This window comes from Mesoplodon densirostris, unplaced genomic scaffold (genome assembly GCF_025265405.1).
Source record: "Mesoplodon densirostris isolate mMesDen1 unplaced genomic scaffold, mMesDen1 primary haplotype scaffold_35, whole genome shotgun sequence".
Classification (NCBI taxonomy): Eukaryota; Metazoa; Chordata; class Mammalia; order Artiodactyla; family Ziphiidae; genus Mesoplodon; species Mesoplodon densirostris.
The window spans coordinates 14,182,880-14,202,410 of record NW_026778195.1 but is presented as its reverse complement, the minus strand read 5'-3'; positions in this window follow the sequence as shown (position 1 = coordinate 14,202,410).

Sequence of the window (19,531 nt, the reverse complement as noted above, 5' to 3'; positions counted from 1 at the left end):
ATAGGTTTTAAGATTCTTACTAGTCAGATCAATTCCTCTGCGGGAAATATGTGTTTTTGAGTCCCTTTCACTAAGGAAGGTGTAGGTCTTGTCTCTTCCTCAGTTGGTTTTTGGAACAGTATCTGTGCTTATATCAAACTCTGATTTTATGCATCACCCCACCTCTCCTTCCCCTTAAGCAGGCATAAGAGTGTTTTGTAAATGTGAGACTCTGTTCTCTTTCCTAACTCAGTTCATGTGTAGCCATGTTTACAGGATCTTCATAAGTGATATCTTATGATAAGTTTCTTTTTCTGTGTGACTTATTTCACTTAGAATCATCGTACCTGAATCCACTCACTTTGCTGCTACTGATCTTATGACATTGATTTCATGGCTGAGGGGTATTCCATCATACGTAATTACCACAATGTTTTGAACCATTTTTATATTTCCTGGGCTTTTTAAGGTGTACCCAAGTTGAGGTTCTTGTAAGCAGTGCAGCCCTAAATTTGGGGGTGGCTCTGTCTTATTGATTTTCAGTTTTCCCAAGGTATGTTCCCTAGACTGGAAGTGCCCTTGGCTCTGTAGCTCTGTTGTTTACTTGTTTTAGGGAACACAATGCACTCCTGCAGTGAGGCAGTTGGCAATTTACATCCCGCCCATCATCATAACAAGGCTACCTGTTCTGCAGGGCCTGTCTTGCCTTTTAGGTTTTTACCCATTTTGTGGATGTCACATTTGACCGGTGGGAAGTGATACTTCTTTGTAGTGCAGATTTTCATTTCCCGCTTGCTTGCTTGGCCAAACAGGGCTTATGCGTTTTCTCCTGAATATATTCAGGAGAAAACGCATAAGCCCTGTTTGGCCAAGTGCATCATTGTCAAAGTTGTGCCCCTCTTCCTGTGCTTTACAGGAGATTCCTACGTACCTCTTGAAATCTGTTTCCTGCTATTCTGCCTAGCTTTCAAGTCGGCCCCGTTGCCTTCCCTCAAAAGATTTTTGGACGATAGTTATCCTTTATTACTCTGCCAGTTTGTGTATTGCTGTGCCCCTCAGCTCCATTTTTCAACTCGTTTTTTGTGAGCTGAACGCAAGTCCAAAATTTTGGTTCAGGACGTATACTGGTTCCGCATGGGTGGCTGAGACTTTGGTTAATTCTTCTTCCTGCCAGGAAATTAGAGTGACATGTGCCCGTCCAAATGCCTAACAGCTACTGTCTCATTGGTTCTCCTATTCCCTTCCATCCTCTGCCAAATTGGCAACCTGTGTGAACCAGGAGGTTAAAGGGGCTGTCTCTCCAAGTTGGCAGATTGATAGTAAAGCAGTTGTAAAGTTAAACTGGAGCACCGCGAAGGGACTCTTCGTGGAGTTTTAGAAACCTTTCGTATTCACAGTGTGTCCATTCTCTAGGTTTCCCGTACATGTTACAGATGTAGTAAAATTCCCTTCAACCTGGAGAGTTGGGAGAGATTGCATGGGGGCCATGCATTACTGCATTAAAGGGTCTGCATTTGCTCACCCAATCTCACCAATCCTCTCGGTCCCAAGTGTCCAGCCTTATGCCACATCCAGCTGTCACTGTAGATAGGGTCATTCCAGGTTTCATCAGAGACCCTGAAGGAATTGTAAAGAATTTCCCTGTTTTTTGTTTTGTGTTTGAAATTCCTTTTTATAGTGGGTTTGAGCTGATTCTCGCTGCCATGTTTATGCCAGTCTAGACACACGTGACTCACTTACGGAGACATATCAATACATAGGTTTTAAGATTCTTACTAGTCAGATCAATTCCTCTGTGGGAAATATGGGGTTTTGAGTCCCTTTCACTGAGGAAGGTGTAGGTCTTGTCTATTCCATAGTTGGGTTTTGGAACGGTACCTGTGCTTATATCAAACTCTGGTTTTATGCATCACCCCACCTCTCCTTCCCCCTTAAGCAGGCATAAGAGTGTTTTCTAAATGTGAGACTCTGCTCTCTTTCCCAACTCAGTTCATGTGTAGCCATGTTTACAGGATCTTCATAAGTGATATCTTAAGATAAGTTTCTTTTTCTGTGTGACTTATTTCACTTAGAATCATCGTACCTGAATCCACTCACTTTGCTGCTACTGATCTTATGACATTGATTTCATGGCTGAGCGGTATTCCATCATACGTAAGTACCACAATTTTTGGAACCATTTTTATATTTCCTGGGATATTTAAGGTGTACCCGAGTTGAGGTTCATGTAAGCAGTGCAGCCCTAAATTTGGGGGTGGCTCTGTCTTATTGATTTTCAGTTTTCCCAAGGTATGTTCCCTAGACTGGAAGTGCCCTTGGCTCTGTAGCTCTGTTGTTTACTTGTTTTAGGGAACACAATGCACTCCTGCAGTGAGGCAGTTGGCAATTTACATCCCGCCCATCATCAAAACAAGGCTACCGGTTCTCCAGGGCCTGTCTTGCCTTTCTGTTTTTTACACATTTTGTGGATGTCCCTTTGGACCGGTGGGAATTGATACTTCTTTGTAGTGCAGATTTGCATTGCCCGCTTGCTTGCTTGGCCAAAAAGTGCGTATGCGTTTTCTCCTGAATATATTCAGGAGAAAACGCATACACCCTGTTTGGGCAAGTACATCATTTTCGAAGTTGTGCCCCTCTTCCTGTGCTTTTCAGGCGATTCCTATGTACCTTTTGAAATCTGTTTCTTGCTATTCTGCCTAGATTTCAAGTCGGCCTCGTTGCCTTCCCTCAACAGATTTTTGGACGATCGTTGTCCTTTCTTACTCTGCCATTTTGTGTAATGCTGTGCCCCTGAGCTACATTTTTCAACTCATTTTTTGTGAACTGAACGCAAGCCCAAAATTTTGGTTCAGGACGTATACTGGTTCCCGGTGGGTGGCTGAGACTTTGGTTAATTCTTCTTCCTGCTGGGAAATTAGAGTGACATGTGACCGTCCAAATGCCTAACAGCTACTCTCTCATTGGTTCTCCCTCTTCCCTTCCATCCTCTGCCAAATTGGCAACCTGTGCGAACCAGGAGGTTAAAGGAACTGTCTCTCCAAGTTGGGAGATTGATAGCAAATCAGTCGGAAAGTCAAACCGGAGCACCATGAGAGGGACTATTCTTTGAGTTTTAGAAACCTTTCGTATTCAGAGTGTGTCCATTCTCTAGGTTTCCCGGACATGTTATAGCTGTAGTAATATTCCCTTCAACCTGGAGAGTTGGGAGAGATTGCATGGGGGCCATGCATTACTGCATTAAAGGGTCTGCATTTGCTCACCCAATCTCACCAATCCTCTCGGTCCCAAGTGTCCAGCCTTATGCCACATCCAGCTGTCACTGTAGATAGGGTCATTCCAGGTTTCATCAGAGACCCTGAAGGAATTGTAAAGAATTTCCCTGTTTTTTTGTTTTGTGTTTGAAATTCCTTTTTATAGTGGGTTTGAGCTGATTCTCGCTGCCATGTTTATGCCAGTCTAGACACACGTGACTCACTTACGGAGACATATCAATACATAGGTTTTAAGATTCTTACTAGTCAGATCAATTCCTCTGTGGGAAATATGGGGTTTTGAGTCCCTTTCACTGAGGAAGGTGTAGGTCTTGTCTATTCCATAGTTGGGTTTTGGAACGGTACCTGTGCTTATATCAAACTCTGGTTTTATGCATCACCCCACCTCTCCTTCCCCCTTAAGCAGGCATAAGAGTGTTTTCTAAATGTGAGACTCTGCTCTCTTTCCCAACTCAGTTCATGTGTAGCCATGTTTACAGGATCTTCATAAGTGATATCTTAAGATAAGTTTCTTTTTCTGTGTGACTTATTTCACTTAGAATCATCATACCTGAATCCACTCACTTTGCTGCTACTGATCTTATGACATTGATTTCATGGCTGAGGGGTATTCCATCGTACGTAAGTACCACAATTTTTTGAACCATTTTTATATTTCCTGGGATATTTAAGGTGTACCCAAGTTGAGGTTCTTGTAAGCAGTGCAGCCCTAAATTTGGGGGTGGCTCTGTCTTATTCATTTTCAGTTTTCCCAAGGTATATTACCTAGACTGCAAGTGACCTTGGCTCTGTAGCTCTGTTGTTTTCTTGTTTTAGGGAACACAATGCACTCCTCCAGTGAGGCAGTTGGCAATTTACATCCCGCCCATCATCATAACAAGGCTACCTGTTCTCAAGGGCCTGTCTTGCCTTTCTGGTTTTTACACATATTGTGGATGTCCCTTTGGACCGGTCGGAAGTGATACTTCTTTGTAGTGCAGATTTGCATTGCTCGCTTGCTTGCTTGGTCAAAAAGGGCGTATGCATTTTCTCCTGAATATATTCAGGAGAAAACTCATACGCCCTTTTTGTCCAACTGCATCATTGTCGAAGTTGTGCCCCTCTTCCTGTGCTTTACAGGCGATTCCTACGTACCTCTTGAAATCTGTTTCCTGATATTCTGCATCAATTTCACGTCCGCCTCATTGCCTTCCGTCAACAGATTTTTGGACGATAGTTGTCCTTTATTACTCTGCCAGTTTGTGAATTGCTGTGCCCCCGAGCTCCAGTTTTCAACTCGTTTTTTGTGAGCTGAACGCAAGTCCAAAATTTTGGTTCAGGACCTATACTCGTTCCCGATGGGTGGCTGAGAATTTGGTTAATTCTTCTTCCTGCCGGGAAATTAGAGTGACATGTGCCCGCCTAAATGCCTAACAGCTACTCTCTCATTGGTTCTCCTATTCCCTTCCATCCTCTGCCAAATTGGCAACCTGTGTGTACCAGGAGGTTAAAGGGGCTGTCTCTCCAAGTTGGCAGATTGATAGTAAAGCAGTTGTAAAGTTAAACCGGAGCACCGCGAGAGGGACTCTTCGTGGAGTTTTAGAAACCTTTCGTATTCACAGTGTGTCCATTCTCTAGGTTTCCCGTACATGTTATAGCTGTAGTAATATTCCCTTCAACCTGGAGAGTTGGGACAGATGGCATGGGGGCCTTGCATTATTGCATTAAAGGGTCTGCATTTGCTCACCCAATCTCACCAATCCTCTTGGTCCCAAGTGTCCAGCCTTATGCCACATCCAGCTGTCATTGTAGATAGGGCCATTCCAGGTTTCATCAGAGACCCTGAAGGAATTGTTAAGAATTTCCCTGTTTTTTTGTTTTGTGTTTGAAATTCCTTTTTATAGTGGGTTTGAGCTAATTCTCACTGCCATATATAAGCCAGTCTAGACACACTTGATTCCCTTATGGAGACATATCAATACATAGGTTTTACGATTCTTACTAGTCAGATCTATTCTTCTGCGGGAAATATGGGGTTTGAGTCCCTTTCACTGAGGAAGGTGTAGGTCTTGTCTATTCCATAGTTGGTTTATGGAACGGTACCTGTGCTTATATCAAACTTTGGTTTTATGCATCACCCCACCTCTCCTTCCCCCTTAAGCAGGCATAAGAGTGTTTTCTAAATGTGAGACTCTGCTCTCTTTCCTAACTCAGTTCATGTGTAGCCATGTTTACAGGAACTTCATAAGTGATATCTTATGATAAGTTTCTTTTTCTGTGTGACTTATTTCACTTAGAATCATCGTACCTGAATCCACTCACTTTGCTGCTACTGGTCTTATGACATTGATTTCATGGCTGAGGGATATTCCATCATACGTAAGTATCACTATTTTTTGAACCATTTTTACATTTCCTGGGATATTTAAGGTGTACCGAAGTTGAGGTTCTTGTAAGCAGTGCAGCCCTAAATTTGGGGGTGGCTCTGTCTTATTGATTTTCAGTTTTCCCAAGGTATATTCCCTAGACTGGAAGTGCCCTTGGCTCTGTAGCTCTGTTGTTTACTTGTTTTAGGGAACACAATGCACTCCTGCAGTGAGGCAGTTGGCAATTTACATCCCGCCCATCATCAAAACAAGTCTACCGGTTCTCCAGGGCCTGTCTTGCCTTTCTGTTTTTTACACATTTTGTGGATGTCCCTTTGGACCGGTGGGAATTGATACTTCTTTGTTGTGCAGATTTGCATTGCCCGCTTGCTTGCTTGGCCAAAAAGTGCGTATGCGTTTTCTCCTTAATATATTCAGGAGAAAACACATACACCCTGTTTGGGCAAGTACATCATTTTCGAAGTTGTGCCCCTCTTCCTATGCTTTTCAGGCGATTCCTATGTACCTTTTGAAATCTGTTTCTTGCTATTCTGCTTAGATTTCAAGTCGGCCTCGTTGCCTTCCCTCAACAGACTTTTGGACGATCGTTGTCCTTTCTTACTCTGCCATTTTGTGTAATGCTGTGCCCCTGAGCTACATTTTTCAACTCATTTTTTTGTGAACTGAACGCAAGCCCAAAATTTTTTTTCAGGACGTATACTGGTTCCCGGTGGGTGGCTGAGACTTTGGTTAATTCTTCTTCCTGCTGGGAAATTAGAGTGACATGTGACCGTCCAAATGCCTAACAGCTACTCTCTCATTGGTTCTCCCTCTTCCCTTCATCCTCTGCCAAATTGGCAACCTGTGCGAACCAGGAGGTTAAAGGAACTGTCTCTCCAAGTTGGGAGATTGATAGCAAATCAGTCGGAAAGTCAAACCGGAGCACCACGAGAGGGACTATTCTTTGAGTTTTAGAAACCTTTCGTATTCAGAGTGTGTCCATTCTCTAGGTTTCCCGGACATGTTATAGCTGTAGTAATATTCCCTTCAACCTGGAGAGTTGGGACCCATGGAATGGGGGCCACGCATTATTGCTTTAAAGGGTCTGCATTTGCTCACCCAATCTCACCAATCCTCTCAGTCCCAAGTGTCCAGCCTTATGCCACATCTAGCTGTCATTGTAGATAGGGTCATTCCACGTTTCATCAGAGACCCTGAAGGAATTGTAAAGAATTTCCCTGTTTTTTTGTTTTGTGTTTGAAATTCCTTTTTATAGTGGGTTTGAGCTGATTCTCGCTGCCATGTTTATGCCAGTCTAGACACACTTGATTCCCTTACGGTGACATATCAATACATAGGTTTTAAGATTCTTACTAGTCAGATCAATTCCTCTGCGGGAAATATGTGTTTTTGAGTCCCTTTCACTAAGGAAGGTGTAGGTCTTGTCTCTTCCTCAGTTGGTTTTTGGAACAGTATCTGTGCTTATATCAAACTCTGATTTTATGCATCACCCCACCTCTCCTTCCCCTTAAGCAGGCATAAGAGTGTTTTGTAAATGTGAGACTCTGTTCTCTTTCCTAACTCAGTTCATGTGTAGCCATGTTTACAGGATCTTCATAAGTGATATCTTATGATAAGTTTCTTTTTCTGTGTGACTTATTTCACTTAGAATCATCGTACCTGAATCCACTCACTTTGCTGCTACTGATCTTATGACATTGATTTCATGGCTGAGGGGTATTCCATCATACGTAATTACCACAATGTTTTGAACCATTTTTATATTTCCTGGGCTTTTTAAGGTGTACCCAAGTTGAGGTTCTTGTAAGCAGTGCAGCCCTAAATTTGGGGGTGGCTCTGTCTTATTGATTTTCAGTTTTCCCAAGGTATGTTCCCTAGACTGGAAGTGCCCTTGGCTCTGTAGCTCTGTTGTTTACTTGTTTTAGGGAACACAATGCACTCCTGCAGTGAGGCAGTTGGCAATTTACATCCCGCCCATCATCATAACAAGGCTACCTGTTCTGCAGGGCCTGTCTTGCCTTTTAGTTTTTTACCCATTTTGTGGATGTCACATTTGACCGGTGGGAAGTGATACTTCTTTGTAGTGCAGATTTTCATTTCCCGCTTGCTTGCTTGGCCAAACAGGGCTTATGCGTTTTCTCCTGAATATATTCAGGAGAAAACGCATAAGCCCTGTTTGGCCAAGTGCATCATTGTCAAAGTTGTGCCCCTCTTCCTGTGCTTTACAGGAGATTCCTACGTACCTCTTGAAATCTGTTTCCTGCTATTCTGCCTAGCTTTCAAGTCGGCCCCGTTGCCTTCCCTCAAAAGATTTTTGGACGATAGTTATCCTTTATTACTCTGCCAGTTTGTGTATTGCTGTGCCCCTCAGCTCCATTTTTCAACTCGTTTTTTGTGAGCTGAACGCAAGTCCAAAATTTTGGTTCAGGACGTATACTGGTTCCGCATGGGTGGCTGAGACTTTGGTTAATTCTTCTTCCTGCCAGGAAATTAGAGTGACATGTGCCCGTCCAAATGCCTAACAGCTACTGTCTCATTGGTTCTCCTATTCCCTTCCATCCTCTGCCAAATTGGCAACCTGTGTGAACCAGGAGGTTATAGGGGCTGTCTCTCCAAGTTGGCAGATTGATAGTAAAGCAGTTGTAAAGTTAAACTGGAGCACCGCGAAGGGACTCTTCGTGGAGTTTTAGAAACCTTTCGTATTCACAGTGTGTCCATTCTCTAGGTTTCCCGTACATGTTACAGATGTAGTAAAATTCCCTTCAACCTGGAGAGTTGGGAGAGATTGCATGGGGGCCATGCATTACTGCATTAAAGGGTCTGCATTTGCTCACCCAATCTCACCAATCCTCTCGGTCCCAAGTGTCCAGCCTTATGCCACATCCAGCTGTCACTGTAGATAGGGTCATTCCAGGTTTCATCAGAGACCCTGAAGGAATTGTAAAGAATTTCCCTGTTTTTTGTTTTGTGTTTGAAATTCCTTTTTATAGTGGGTTTGAGCTGATTCTCGCTGCCATGTTTATGCCAGTCTAGACACACGTGACTCACTTACGGAGACATATCAATACATAGGTTTTAAGATTCTTACTAGTCAGATCAATTCCTCTGTGGGAAATATGGGGTTTTGAGTCCCTTTCACTGAGGAAGGTGTAGGTCTTGTCTATTCCATAGTTGGGTTTTGGAACGGTACCTGTGCTTATATCAAACTCTGGTTTTATGCATCACCCCACCTCTCCTTCCCCCTTAAGCAGGCATAAGAGTGTTTTCTAAATGTGAGACTCTGCTCTCTTTCCCAACTCAGTTCATGTGTAGCCATGTTTACAGGATCTTCATAAGTGATATCTTAAGATAAGTTTCTTTTTCTGTGTGACTTATTTCACTTAGAATCATCGTACATGAATCCACTCACTTTGCTGCTACTGATCTTATGACATTGATTTCATGGCTGAGCGGTATTCCATCATACGTAAGTACCACAATTTTTGGAACCATTTTTATATTTCCTGGGATATTTAAGGTGTACCCGAGTTGAGGTTCATGTAAGCAGTGCAGCCCTAAATTTGGGGGTGGCTCTGTCTTATTGATTTTCAGTTTTCCCAAGGTATGTTCCCTAGACTGGAAGTGCCCTTGGCTCTGTAGCTCTGTTGTTTACTTGTTTTAGGGAACACAATGCACTCCTGCAGTGAGGCAGTTGGCAATTTACATCCCGCCCATCATCAAAACAAGGCTACCGGTTCTCCAGGGCCTGTCTTGCCTTTCTGTTTTTTACACATTTTGTGGATGTCCCTTTGGACCGGTGGGAATTGATACTTCTTTGTAGTGCAGATTTGCATTGCCCGCTTGCTTGCTTGGCCAAAAAGTGCGTATGCGTTTTCTCCTGAATATATTCAGGAGAAAACGCATACACCCTGTTTGGGCAAGTACATCATTTTCTAAGTTGTGCCCCTCTTCCTGTGCTTTTCAGGCGATTCCTATGTACCTTTTGAAATCTGTTTCTTGCTATTCTGCCTAGATTTCAAGTCGGCCTCGTTGCCTTCCCTCAACAGATTTTTGGACGATCGTTGTCCTTTCTTACTCTGCCATTTTGTGTAATGCTGTGCCCCTGAGCTACATTTTTCAACTCATTTTTTGTGAACTGAACGCAAGCCCAAAATTTTGGTTCAGGACGTATACTGGTTCCCGGTGGTTGGCTGAGACTTTGGTTAATTCTTCTTCCTGCTGGGAAATTAGAGTGACATGTGACCGTCCAAATGCCTAACAGCTACTCTCTCATTGGTTCTCCCTCTTCCCTTCCATCCTCTGCCAAATTGGCAACCTGTGCGAACCAGGAGGTTAAAGGAACTGTCTCTCCAAGTTGGGAGATTGATAGCAAATCAGTCGGAAAGTCAAACCGGAGCACCACGAGAGGGACTATTCTTTGAGTTTTAGAAACCTTTCGTATTCAGAGTGTGTCCATTCTCTAGGTTTCCCGGACATGTTATAGCTGTAGTAATATTCCCTTCAACCTGGAGAGTTGGGAGAGATTGCATGGGGGCCATGCATTACTGCATTAAAGGGTCTGCATTTGCTCACCCAATCTCACCAATCCTCTCGGTCCCAAGTGTCCAGCCTTATGCCACATCCAGCTGTCACTGTAGATAGGGTCATTCCAGGTTTCATCAGAGACCCTGAAGGAATTGTAAAGAATTTCCCTGTTTTTTTGTTTTGTGTTTGAAATTCCTTTTTATAGTGGGTTTGAGCTGATTCTCGCTGCCATGTTTATGCCAGTCTAGACACACGTGACTCACTTACGGAGACATATCAATACATAGGTTTTAAGATTCTTACTAGTCAGATCAATTCCTCTGTGGGAAATATGGGGTTTTGAGTCCCTTTCACTGAGGAAGGTGTAGGTCTTGTCTATTCCATAGTTGGGTTTTGGAACGGTACCTGTGCTTATATCAAACTCTGGTTTTATGCATCACCCCACCTCTCCTTCCCCCTTAAGCAGGCATAAGAGTGTTTTCTAAATGTGAGACTCTGCTCTCTTTCCCAACTCAGTTCATGTGTAGCCATGTTTACAGGATCTTCATAAGTGATATCTTAAGATAAGTTTCTTTTTCTGTGTGACTTATTTCACTTAGAATCATCGTACCTGAATCCACTCACTTTGCTGCTACTGATCTTATGACATTGATTTCATGGCTGAGGGGTATTCCATCGTACGTAAGTACCACAATTTTTTGAACCATTTTTATATTTCCTGGGATATTTAAGGTGTACCGAAGTTGAGGTTCTTGTAAGCAGTGCAGCCCTAAATTTGGGGGTGGCTCTGTCTTATTCATTTTCAGTTTTCCCAAGGTATATTACCTAGACTGCAAGTGACCTTGGCTCTGTAGCTCTGTTGTTTTCTTGTTTTAGGGAACACAATGCACTCCTCCAGTGAGGCAGTTGGCAATTTACATCCCGCCCATCATCATAACAAGGCTACCTGTTCTCAAGGGCCTGTCTTGCCTTTCTGGTTTTTACACATATTGTGGATGTCCCTTTGGACCGGTCGGAAGTGATACTTCTTTGTAGTGCAGATTTGCATTGCTCGCTTGCTTGCTTGGTCAAAAAGGGCGTATGCATTTTCTCCTGAATATATTCAGGAGAAAACTCATACGCCCTTTTTGTCCAACTGCATCATTGTCGAAGTTGTGCCCCTCTTCCTGTGCTTTACAGGCGATTCCTACGTACCTCTTGAAATCTGTTTCCTGATATTCTGCATCAATTTCACGTCCGCCTCATTGCCTTCAGTCAACAGATTTTTGGACGATAGTTGTCCTTTATTACTCTGCCAGTTTGTGAATTGCTGTGCCCCCGAGCTCCAGTTTTCAACTCGTTTTTTGTGAGCTGAACGCAAGTCCAAAATTTTGGTTCAGGACCTATACTCGTTCCCGATGGGTGGCTGAGAATTTGGTTAATTCTTCTTCCTGCCGGGAAATTAGAGTGACATGTGCCCGCCTAAATGCCTAACAGCTACTCTCTCATTGGTTCTCCTATTCCCTTCCATCCTCTGCCAAATTGGCAACCTGTGTGTACCAGGAGGTTAAAGGGGCTGTCTCTCCAAGTTGGCAGATTGATAGTAAAGCAGTTGTAAAGTTAAACCGGAGCACCGCGAGAGGGACTCTTCGTGGAGTTTTAGAAACCTTTCGTATTCACAGTGTGTCCATTCTCTAGGTTTCCCGTACATGTTATAGCTGTAGTAATATTCCCTTCAACCTGGAGAGTTGGGACAGATGGCATGGGGGCCTTGCATTATTGCATTAAAGGGTCTGCATTTGCTCACCCAATCTCACCAATCCTCTTGGTCCCAAGTGTCCAGCCTTATGCCACATCCAGCTGTCATTGTAGATAGGGCCATTCCAGGTTTCATCAGAGACCCTGAAGGAATTGTTAAGAATTTCCCTGTTTTTTTGTTTTGTGTTTGAAATTCCTTTTTATAGTGGGTTTGAGCTGATTCTCACTGCCATATATAAGCCAGTCTAGACACACTTGATTCCCTTATGGAGACATATCAATACATAGGTTTTAAGATTCTTACTAGTCAGATCTATTCTTCTGCGGGAAATATGGGGTTTGAGTCCCTTTCACTGAGGAAGGTGTAGGTCTTGTCTATTCCATAGTTGGTTTATGGAACGGTACCTGTGCTTATATCAAACTTTGGTTTTATGCATCACCCCACCTCTCCTTCCCCCTTAAGCAGGCATAAGAGTGTTTTCTAAATGTGAGACTCTGCTCTCTTTCCTAACTCAGTTCATGTGTAGCCATGTTTACAGGAACTTCATAAGTGATATCTTATGATAAGTTTCTTTTTCTGTGTGACTTATTTCACTTAGAATCATCGTACCTGAATCCACTCACTTTGCTGCTACTGGTCTTATGACATTGATTTCATGGCTGAGGGATATTCCATCATACGTAAGTACCACTATTTTTTGAACCATTTTTACATTTCCTGGGATATTTAAGGTGTACCGAAGTTGAGGTTCTTGTAAGCAGTGCAGCCCTAAATTTGGGGGTGGCTCTGTCTTATTGATTTTCAGTTTTCCCAAGGTATATTCCCTAGACTGGAAGTGCCCTTGGCTCTGTAGCTCTGTTGTTTACTTGTTTTAGGGAACACAATGCACTCCTGCAGTGAGGCAGTTGGCAATTTACATCCCGCCCATCATCAAAACAAGTCTACCGGTTCTCCAGGGCCTTTCTTGCCTTTCTGTTTTTTACACATTTTGTGGATGTCCCTTTGGACCGGTGGGAATTGATACTTCTTTGTAGTGCAGATTTGCATTGCCCGCTTGCTTGCTTGGCCAAAAAGTGCGTATGCGTTTTCTCCTGAATATATTCAGGAGAAAACACATACACCCTCTTTGGGCAAGTACATCATTTTCGAAGTTGTGCCCCTCTTCCTGTGCTTTTCAGGCGATTCCTATGTACCTTTTGAAATCTGTTTCTTGCTATTCTGCTTAGATTTCAAGTCGGCCTCGTTGCCTTCCCTCAACAGATTTTTGGACGATCGTTGTCCTTTCTTACTCTGCCATTTTGTGTAATGCTGTGCCCCTGAGCTACATTTTTCAACTCATTTTTTGTGAACTGAACGCAAGCACAAAATTTTGGTTCAGGACGTATACTGGTTCCCGGTGGGTGGCTGAGACTTTGGTTAATTCTTCTTCCTGCTGGGAAATTAGAGTGACATGTGACCGTCCAAATGCCTAACAGCTACTCTCTCATTGGTTCTCCCTCTTCCCTTCCATCCTCTGCCAAATTGGCAACTGTGCGAACCAGGAGGTTAAAGGAACTGTCTCTCCAAGTTGGGAGATTGATAGCAAATCAGTCGGAAAGTCAAACCGGAGCACCACGAGAGGGACTATTCTTTGAGTTTTAGAAACCTTTCGTATTCAGAGTGTGTCCATTCTCTAGGTTTCCCGGACATGTTATAGCTGTAGTAATATTCCCTTCAACCTGGAGAGTTGGGAGAGATTGCATGGGGGCCATGCATTACTGCATTAAAGGGTCTGCATTTGCTCACCCAATCTCACCAATCCTCTCGGTCCCAAGTGTCCAGCCTTATGCCACATCCAGCTGTCACTGTAGATAGGGTCATTCCAGGTTTCATCAGAGACCCTGAAGGAATTGTAAAGAATTTCCCTGTTTTTTTGTTTTGTGTTTGAAATTCCTTTTTATAGTGGGTTTGAGCTGATTCTCGCTGCCATGTTTATGCCAGTCTAGACACACGTGACTCACTTACGGAGACATATCAATACATAGGTTTTAAGATTCTTACTAGTCAGATCAATTCCTCTGCGGGAAATATGGGGTTTTGAGTCCCTTTCACTGAGGAAGGTGTAGGTCTTGTCTATTCCATAGTTGGGTTTTGGAACGGTACCTGTGCTTATATCAAACTCTGGTTTTATGCATCACCCCACCTCTCCTTCCCCCTTAAGCAGGCATAAGAGTGTTTTCTAAATGTGAGACTCTGCTCTCTTTCCCAACTCAGTTCATGTGTAGCCATGTTTACAGGATCTTCATAAGTGATATCTTAAGATAAGTTTCTTTTTCTGTGTGACTTACTTCACTTAGAATCATCGTACCTGAATCCACTCACTTTGCTGCTACTGATCTTATGACATTGATTTCATGGCTGAGGGGTATTCCATCGTACGTAAGAACCACAATTTTTTGAACCATTTTTATATTTCCTGGGATATTTAAGGTGTACCCAAGTTGAGGTTTTGTAAGCAGTGCAGCCCTAAATTTGGGGGTGGCTCTGTCTTATTCATTTTCAGTTTTCCCAAGGTATATTCCCTAGACTGCAAGTGACCTTGGCTCTGTAGCTCTGTTGTTTTCTTGTTTTAGGGAACACAATGCACTCCTCCAGTGAGGCAGTTGGCAATTTACATCCCGCCCATCATCATAACAAGGCTACCTGTTCTCAAGGGCCTGTCTTGCCTTTCTGGTTTTTACACATATTGTGGATGTCCCTTTGGACCGGTCGGAAGTGATACTTCTTTGTAGTGCAGATTTGCATTGCTCCCTTGCTTGCTTGGTCAAAAAGGGCGTATGCATTTTCTCCTGAATATATTCAGGAGAAAACTCATACGCCCTTTTTGTCCAACTGCCTCATTGTCGAAGTTGTGCCCCTCTTCCTGTGCTTTACAGGCGATTCCTACGTACCTCTTGAAATCTGTTTCCTGATATTCTGCATCAATTTCACGTCCGCCTCATTGCTTTCCGTCAACAGATTTTTGGACGATAGTTGTCCTTTATTACTCTGCCAGTTTGTGAATTGCTGTGCCCCCGAGCTCCAGTTTTCAACTCGTTTTTTGTGAGCTGAACGCAAGTCCAAAATTTTGGTTCAGGACCTATACTCGTTTCCGATGGGTGGCTGAGAATTTGGTTAATTCTTCTTCCTGCCGGGAAATTAGAGTGACATGTGCCCGCCTAAATGCCTAACAGCTACTCTCTCATTGGTTCTCCTATTCCCTTCCATCCTCTGCCAAATTGGCAACCTGTGTGTACCAGGAGGTTAAAGGGGCTGTCTCTCCAAGTTGGCAGATTGATAGTAAAGCAGTTGTAAAGTTAAACCGGAGCACCGCGAGAGGGACTCTTCGTGGAGTTTTAGAAACCTTTCGTATTCACAGTGTGTCCATTCTCTAGGTTTCCCGTACATGTTATAGCTGTAGTAATATTCCCTTCAACCTGGAGAGTTGGGACAGATGGCATGGGGGCCTTGCATTATTGCATTAAAGGGTCTGCATTTGCTCACCCAATCTCACCAATCCTCTTGGTCCCAAGTGTCCAGCCTTATGCCACATCCAGCTGTCATTGTAGATAGGGCCATTCCAGGTTTCATCAGAGACCCTGAAGGAATTGTTAAGAATTTCCCTGTTTTTTTGTTTTGTGTTTGAAATTCCTTTTTATAGTGGGTTTGAGCTGATTCTCACTGCCATATATAAGCCAGTCTAGACACACTTGATTCCCTTATGGAGACATATCAATACATAGGTTTTAAGATTCTTACTAGTCAGATCTATTCTTCTGCGGGAAATATGGGGTTTGAGTCCCTTTCACTGAGGAAGGTGTAGGTCTTGTCTATTCCATAGTTGGTTTATGGAACGGTACCTGTGCTTATATCAAACTTTGGTTTTATGCATCACCCCACCTCTCCTTCCCCCTTAAGCAGGCATAAGAGTGTTTTCTAAATGTGAGACTCTGCTCTCTTTCCTAACTCAGTTCATGTGTAGCCATGTTTACAGGAACTTCATAAGTGATATCTTATGATAAGTTTCTTTTTCTGTGTGACTTATTTCACTTAGAATCATCGTACCTGAATCCACTCACTTTGCTGCTACTGGTCTTATGACATTGATTTCATGGCTGAGGGATATTCCATCATACGTAAGTACCACTATTTTTTGAACCATTTTTACATTTCCTGGGATATTTAAGGTGTACCGAAGTTGAGGTTCTTGTAAGCAGTGCAGCCCTAAATTTGGGGGTGGCTCTGTCTTATTGATTTTCAGTTTTCCCAAGGTATATTCCCTAGACTGGAAGTGCCCTTGGCTCTGTAGCTCTGTTGTTTACTTGTTTTAGGGAACACAATGCACTCCTGCAGTGAGGCAGTTGGCAATTTACATCCCGCCCATCATCAAAACAAGTCTACCGGTTCTCCAGGGCCTGTCTTGCCTTTCTGTTTTTTACACATTTTGTGGATGTCCCTTTGGACCGGTGGGAATTGATACTTCTTTGTAGTGCAGATTTGCATTGCCCGCTTGCTTGCTTGGCCAAAAAGTGCGTATGCGTTTTCTCCTGAATATATTCAGGAGAAAACACATACACCCTGTTTGGGCAAGTACATCATTTTCGAAGTTGTGCCCCTCTTCCTGTGCTTTTCAGGCGATTCCTATGTACCTTTTGAAATCTGTTTCTTGCTATTCTGCTTAGATTTCAAGTCGGCCTCGTTGCCTTCCCTCAACAGATTTTTGGACGATCGTTGTCCTTTCTTACTCTGCCATTTTGTGTAATGCTGTGCCCCTGAGCTACATTTTTCAACTCATTTTTTTGTGAACTGAACGCAAGCCCAAAATTTTGGTTCAGGACGTATACTGGTTCCCGGTGGGTGGCTGAGACTTTGGTTAATTCTTCTTCCTGCTGGGAAATTAGAGTGACATGTGACCGTCCAAATGCCTAACAGCTACTCTCTCATTGGTTCTCCCTCTTCCCTTCCATCCTCTGCCAAATTGGCAACCTGTGCGAACCAGGAGGTTAAAGGAACTGTCTCTCCAAGTTGGGAGATTGATAGCAAATCAGTCGGAAAGTCAAACCGGAGCACCACGAGAGGGACTATTCTTTGAGTTTTAGAAACCTTTCGTATTCAGAGTGTGTCCATTCTCTAGGTTTCCCGGACATGTTATAGCTGTAGTAATATTCCCTTCAACCTGGAGAGTTGGGACCCATGGAATGGGGGCCATGCATTATTGCTTTAAAGGGTCTGCATTTGCTCACCCAATCTCACCAATCCTCTCAGTCCCAAGTGTCCAGCCTTATGCCACATCTAGCTGTCATTGTAGATAGGGTCATTCCACGTTTCATCAGAGACCCTGAAGGAATTGTAAAGAATTTCCCTGTTTTTTTGTTTTGTGTTTGAAATTCCTTTTTATAGTGGGTTTGAGCTGATTCTCGCTGCCATGTTTATGCCAGTCTAGACACACTTGATTCCCTTACGGTGACATATCAATACATAGGTTTTAAGATTCTTACTAGTCAGATCAATTCCTCTGCGGGAAATATGTGTTTTTGAGTCCCTTTCACTAAGGAAGGTGTAGGTCTTGTCTCTTCCTCAGTTGGTTTTTGGAACAGTATCTGTGCTTATATCAAACTCTGATTTTATGCATCACCCCACCTCTCCTTCCCCCTTAAGCAGGCATAAGAGTGTTTTGTAAATGTGAGACTCTGTTCTCTTTCCTAACTCAGTTCATGTGTAGCCATGTTTACAGGATCTTCATAAGTGATATCTTATGATAAGTTTCTTTTTCTGTGTGACTTATTTCACTTAGAATCATCGTACCTGAATCCACTCACTTTGCTGCTACTGATCTTATGACATTGATTTCATGGCTGAGGGGTATTCCATCATACGTAATTACCACAATGTTTTGAACCATTTTTATATTTCCTGGGCTTTTTAAGGTGTACCCAAGTTGAGGTTCTTGTAAGCAGTGCAGCCCTAAATTTGGGGGTGGCTCTGTCTTATTGATTTTCAGTTTTCCCAAGGTATGTTCCCTAGACTGGAAGTGCCCTTGGCTCTGTAGCTCTGTTGTTTACTTGTTTTAGGGAACACAATGCACTCCTGCAGTGAGGCAGTTGGCAATTTACATCCCGCCCATCATCATAACAAGGCTACCTGTTCTGCAGGGCCTGTCTTGCCTTTTAGGTTTTTACCCATTTTGTGGATGTCACATTTGACCGGTGGGAAGTGATACTTCTTTGTAGTGCAGATTTTCATTTCCCGCTTGCTTGCTTGGCCAAACAGGGCTTATGCGTTTTCTCCTGAATATATTCAGGAGAAAACGCATAAGCCCTGTTTGGCCAAGTGCATCATTGTCAAAGTTGTGCCCCTCTTCCTGTGCTTTACAGGAGATTCCTACGTACCTCTTGAAATCTGTTTCCTGCTATTCTGCCTAGCTTTCAAGTCGGCCCCGTTGCCTTCCCTCAAAAGATTTTTGGACGATAGTTATCCTTTATTACTCTGCCAGTTTGTGTATTGCTGTGCCCCTCAGCTCCATTTTTCAACTCGTTTTTTGTGAGCTGAACGCAAGTCCAAAATTTTGGTTCAGGACGTATACTGGTTCCCCATGGGTGGCTGAGACTTTGGTTAATTCTTCTTCCTGCCAGGAAATTAGAGTGACATGTGCCCGTCCAAATGCCTAACAGCTACTGTCTCATTGGTTCTCCTATTCCCTTCCATCCTCTGCCAAATTGGCAACCTGTGTGAACCAGGAGGTTAAAGGGGCTGTCTCTCCAAGTTGGCAGATTGATAGTAAAGCAGTTGTAAAGTTAAACCGGAGCACCGCGAAGGGACTCTTCATGGAGTTTTAGAAACCTTTCGTATTCACAGTGTGTCCATTCTCTAGGTTTCCCGTACATGTTACAGATGTAGTAAAATTCCCTTCAACCTGGAGAGTTGGGAGAGATTGCATGGGGGCCATGCATTACTGCATTAAAGGGTCTGCATTTGCTCACCCAATCTCACTAATCCTCTCGGTCCCAAGTGTCCAGCCTTATGCCACATCCAGCTGTCACTGTAGATAGGGTCATTCCAGGTTTCATCAGAGACCCTGAAGGAATTGTAAAGAATTTCCCTGTTTTTTGTTTTGTGTTTGAAATTCCTTTTTATAGTGGGTTTGAGCTGATTCTCGCTGCCATGTTTATGCCAGTCTAGACACACGTGACTCACTTACGGAGACATATCAATACATAGGTTTTAAGATTCTTACTAGTCAGATCAATTCCTCTGCGGGAAATATGGGGTTTTGAGTCCCTTTCACTGAGGAAGGTGTAGGTCTTGTCTATTCCATAGTTGGGTTTTGGAACGGTACCTGTGCTTATATCAAACTCTGGTTTTATGCATCACCCCACCTCTCCTTCCCCCTTAAGCAGGCATAAGAGTGTTTTCTAAATGTGAGACTCTGCTCTCTTTCCCAACTCAGTTCATGTGTAGCCATGTTTACAGGATCTTCATAAGTGATATCTTAAGATAAGTTTCTTTTTCTGTGTGACTTATTTCACTTAGAATCATCGTACCTGAATCCACTCACTTTGCTGCTACTGATCTTATGACATTGATTTCATGGCTGAGCGGTATTCCATCATACGTAAGTACCACAATTTTTGGAA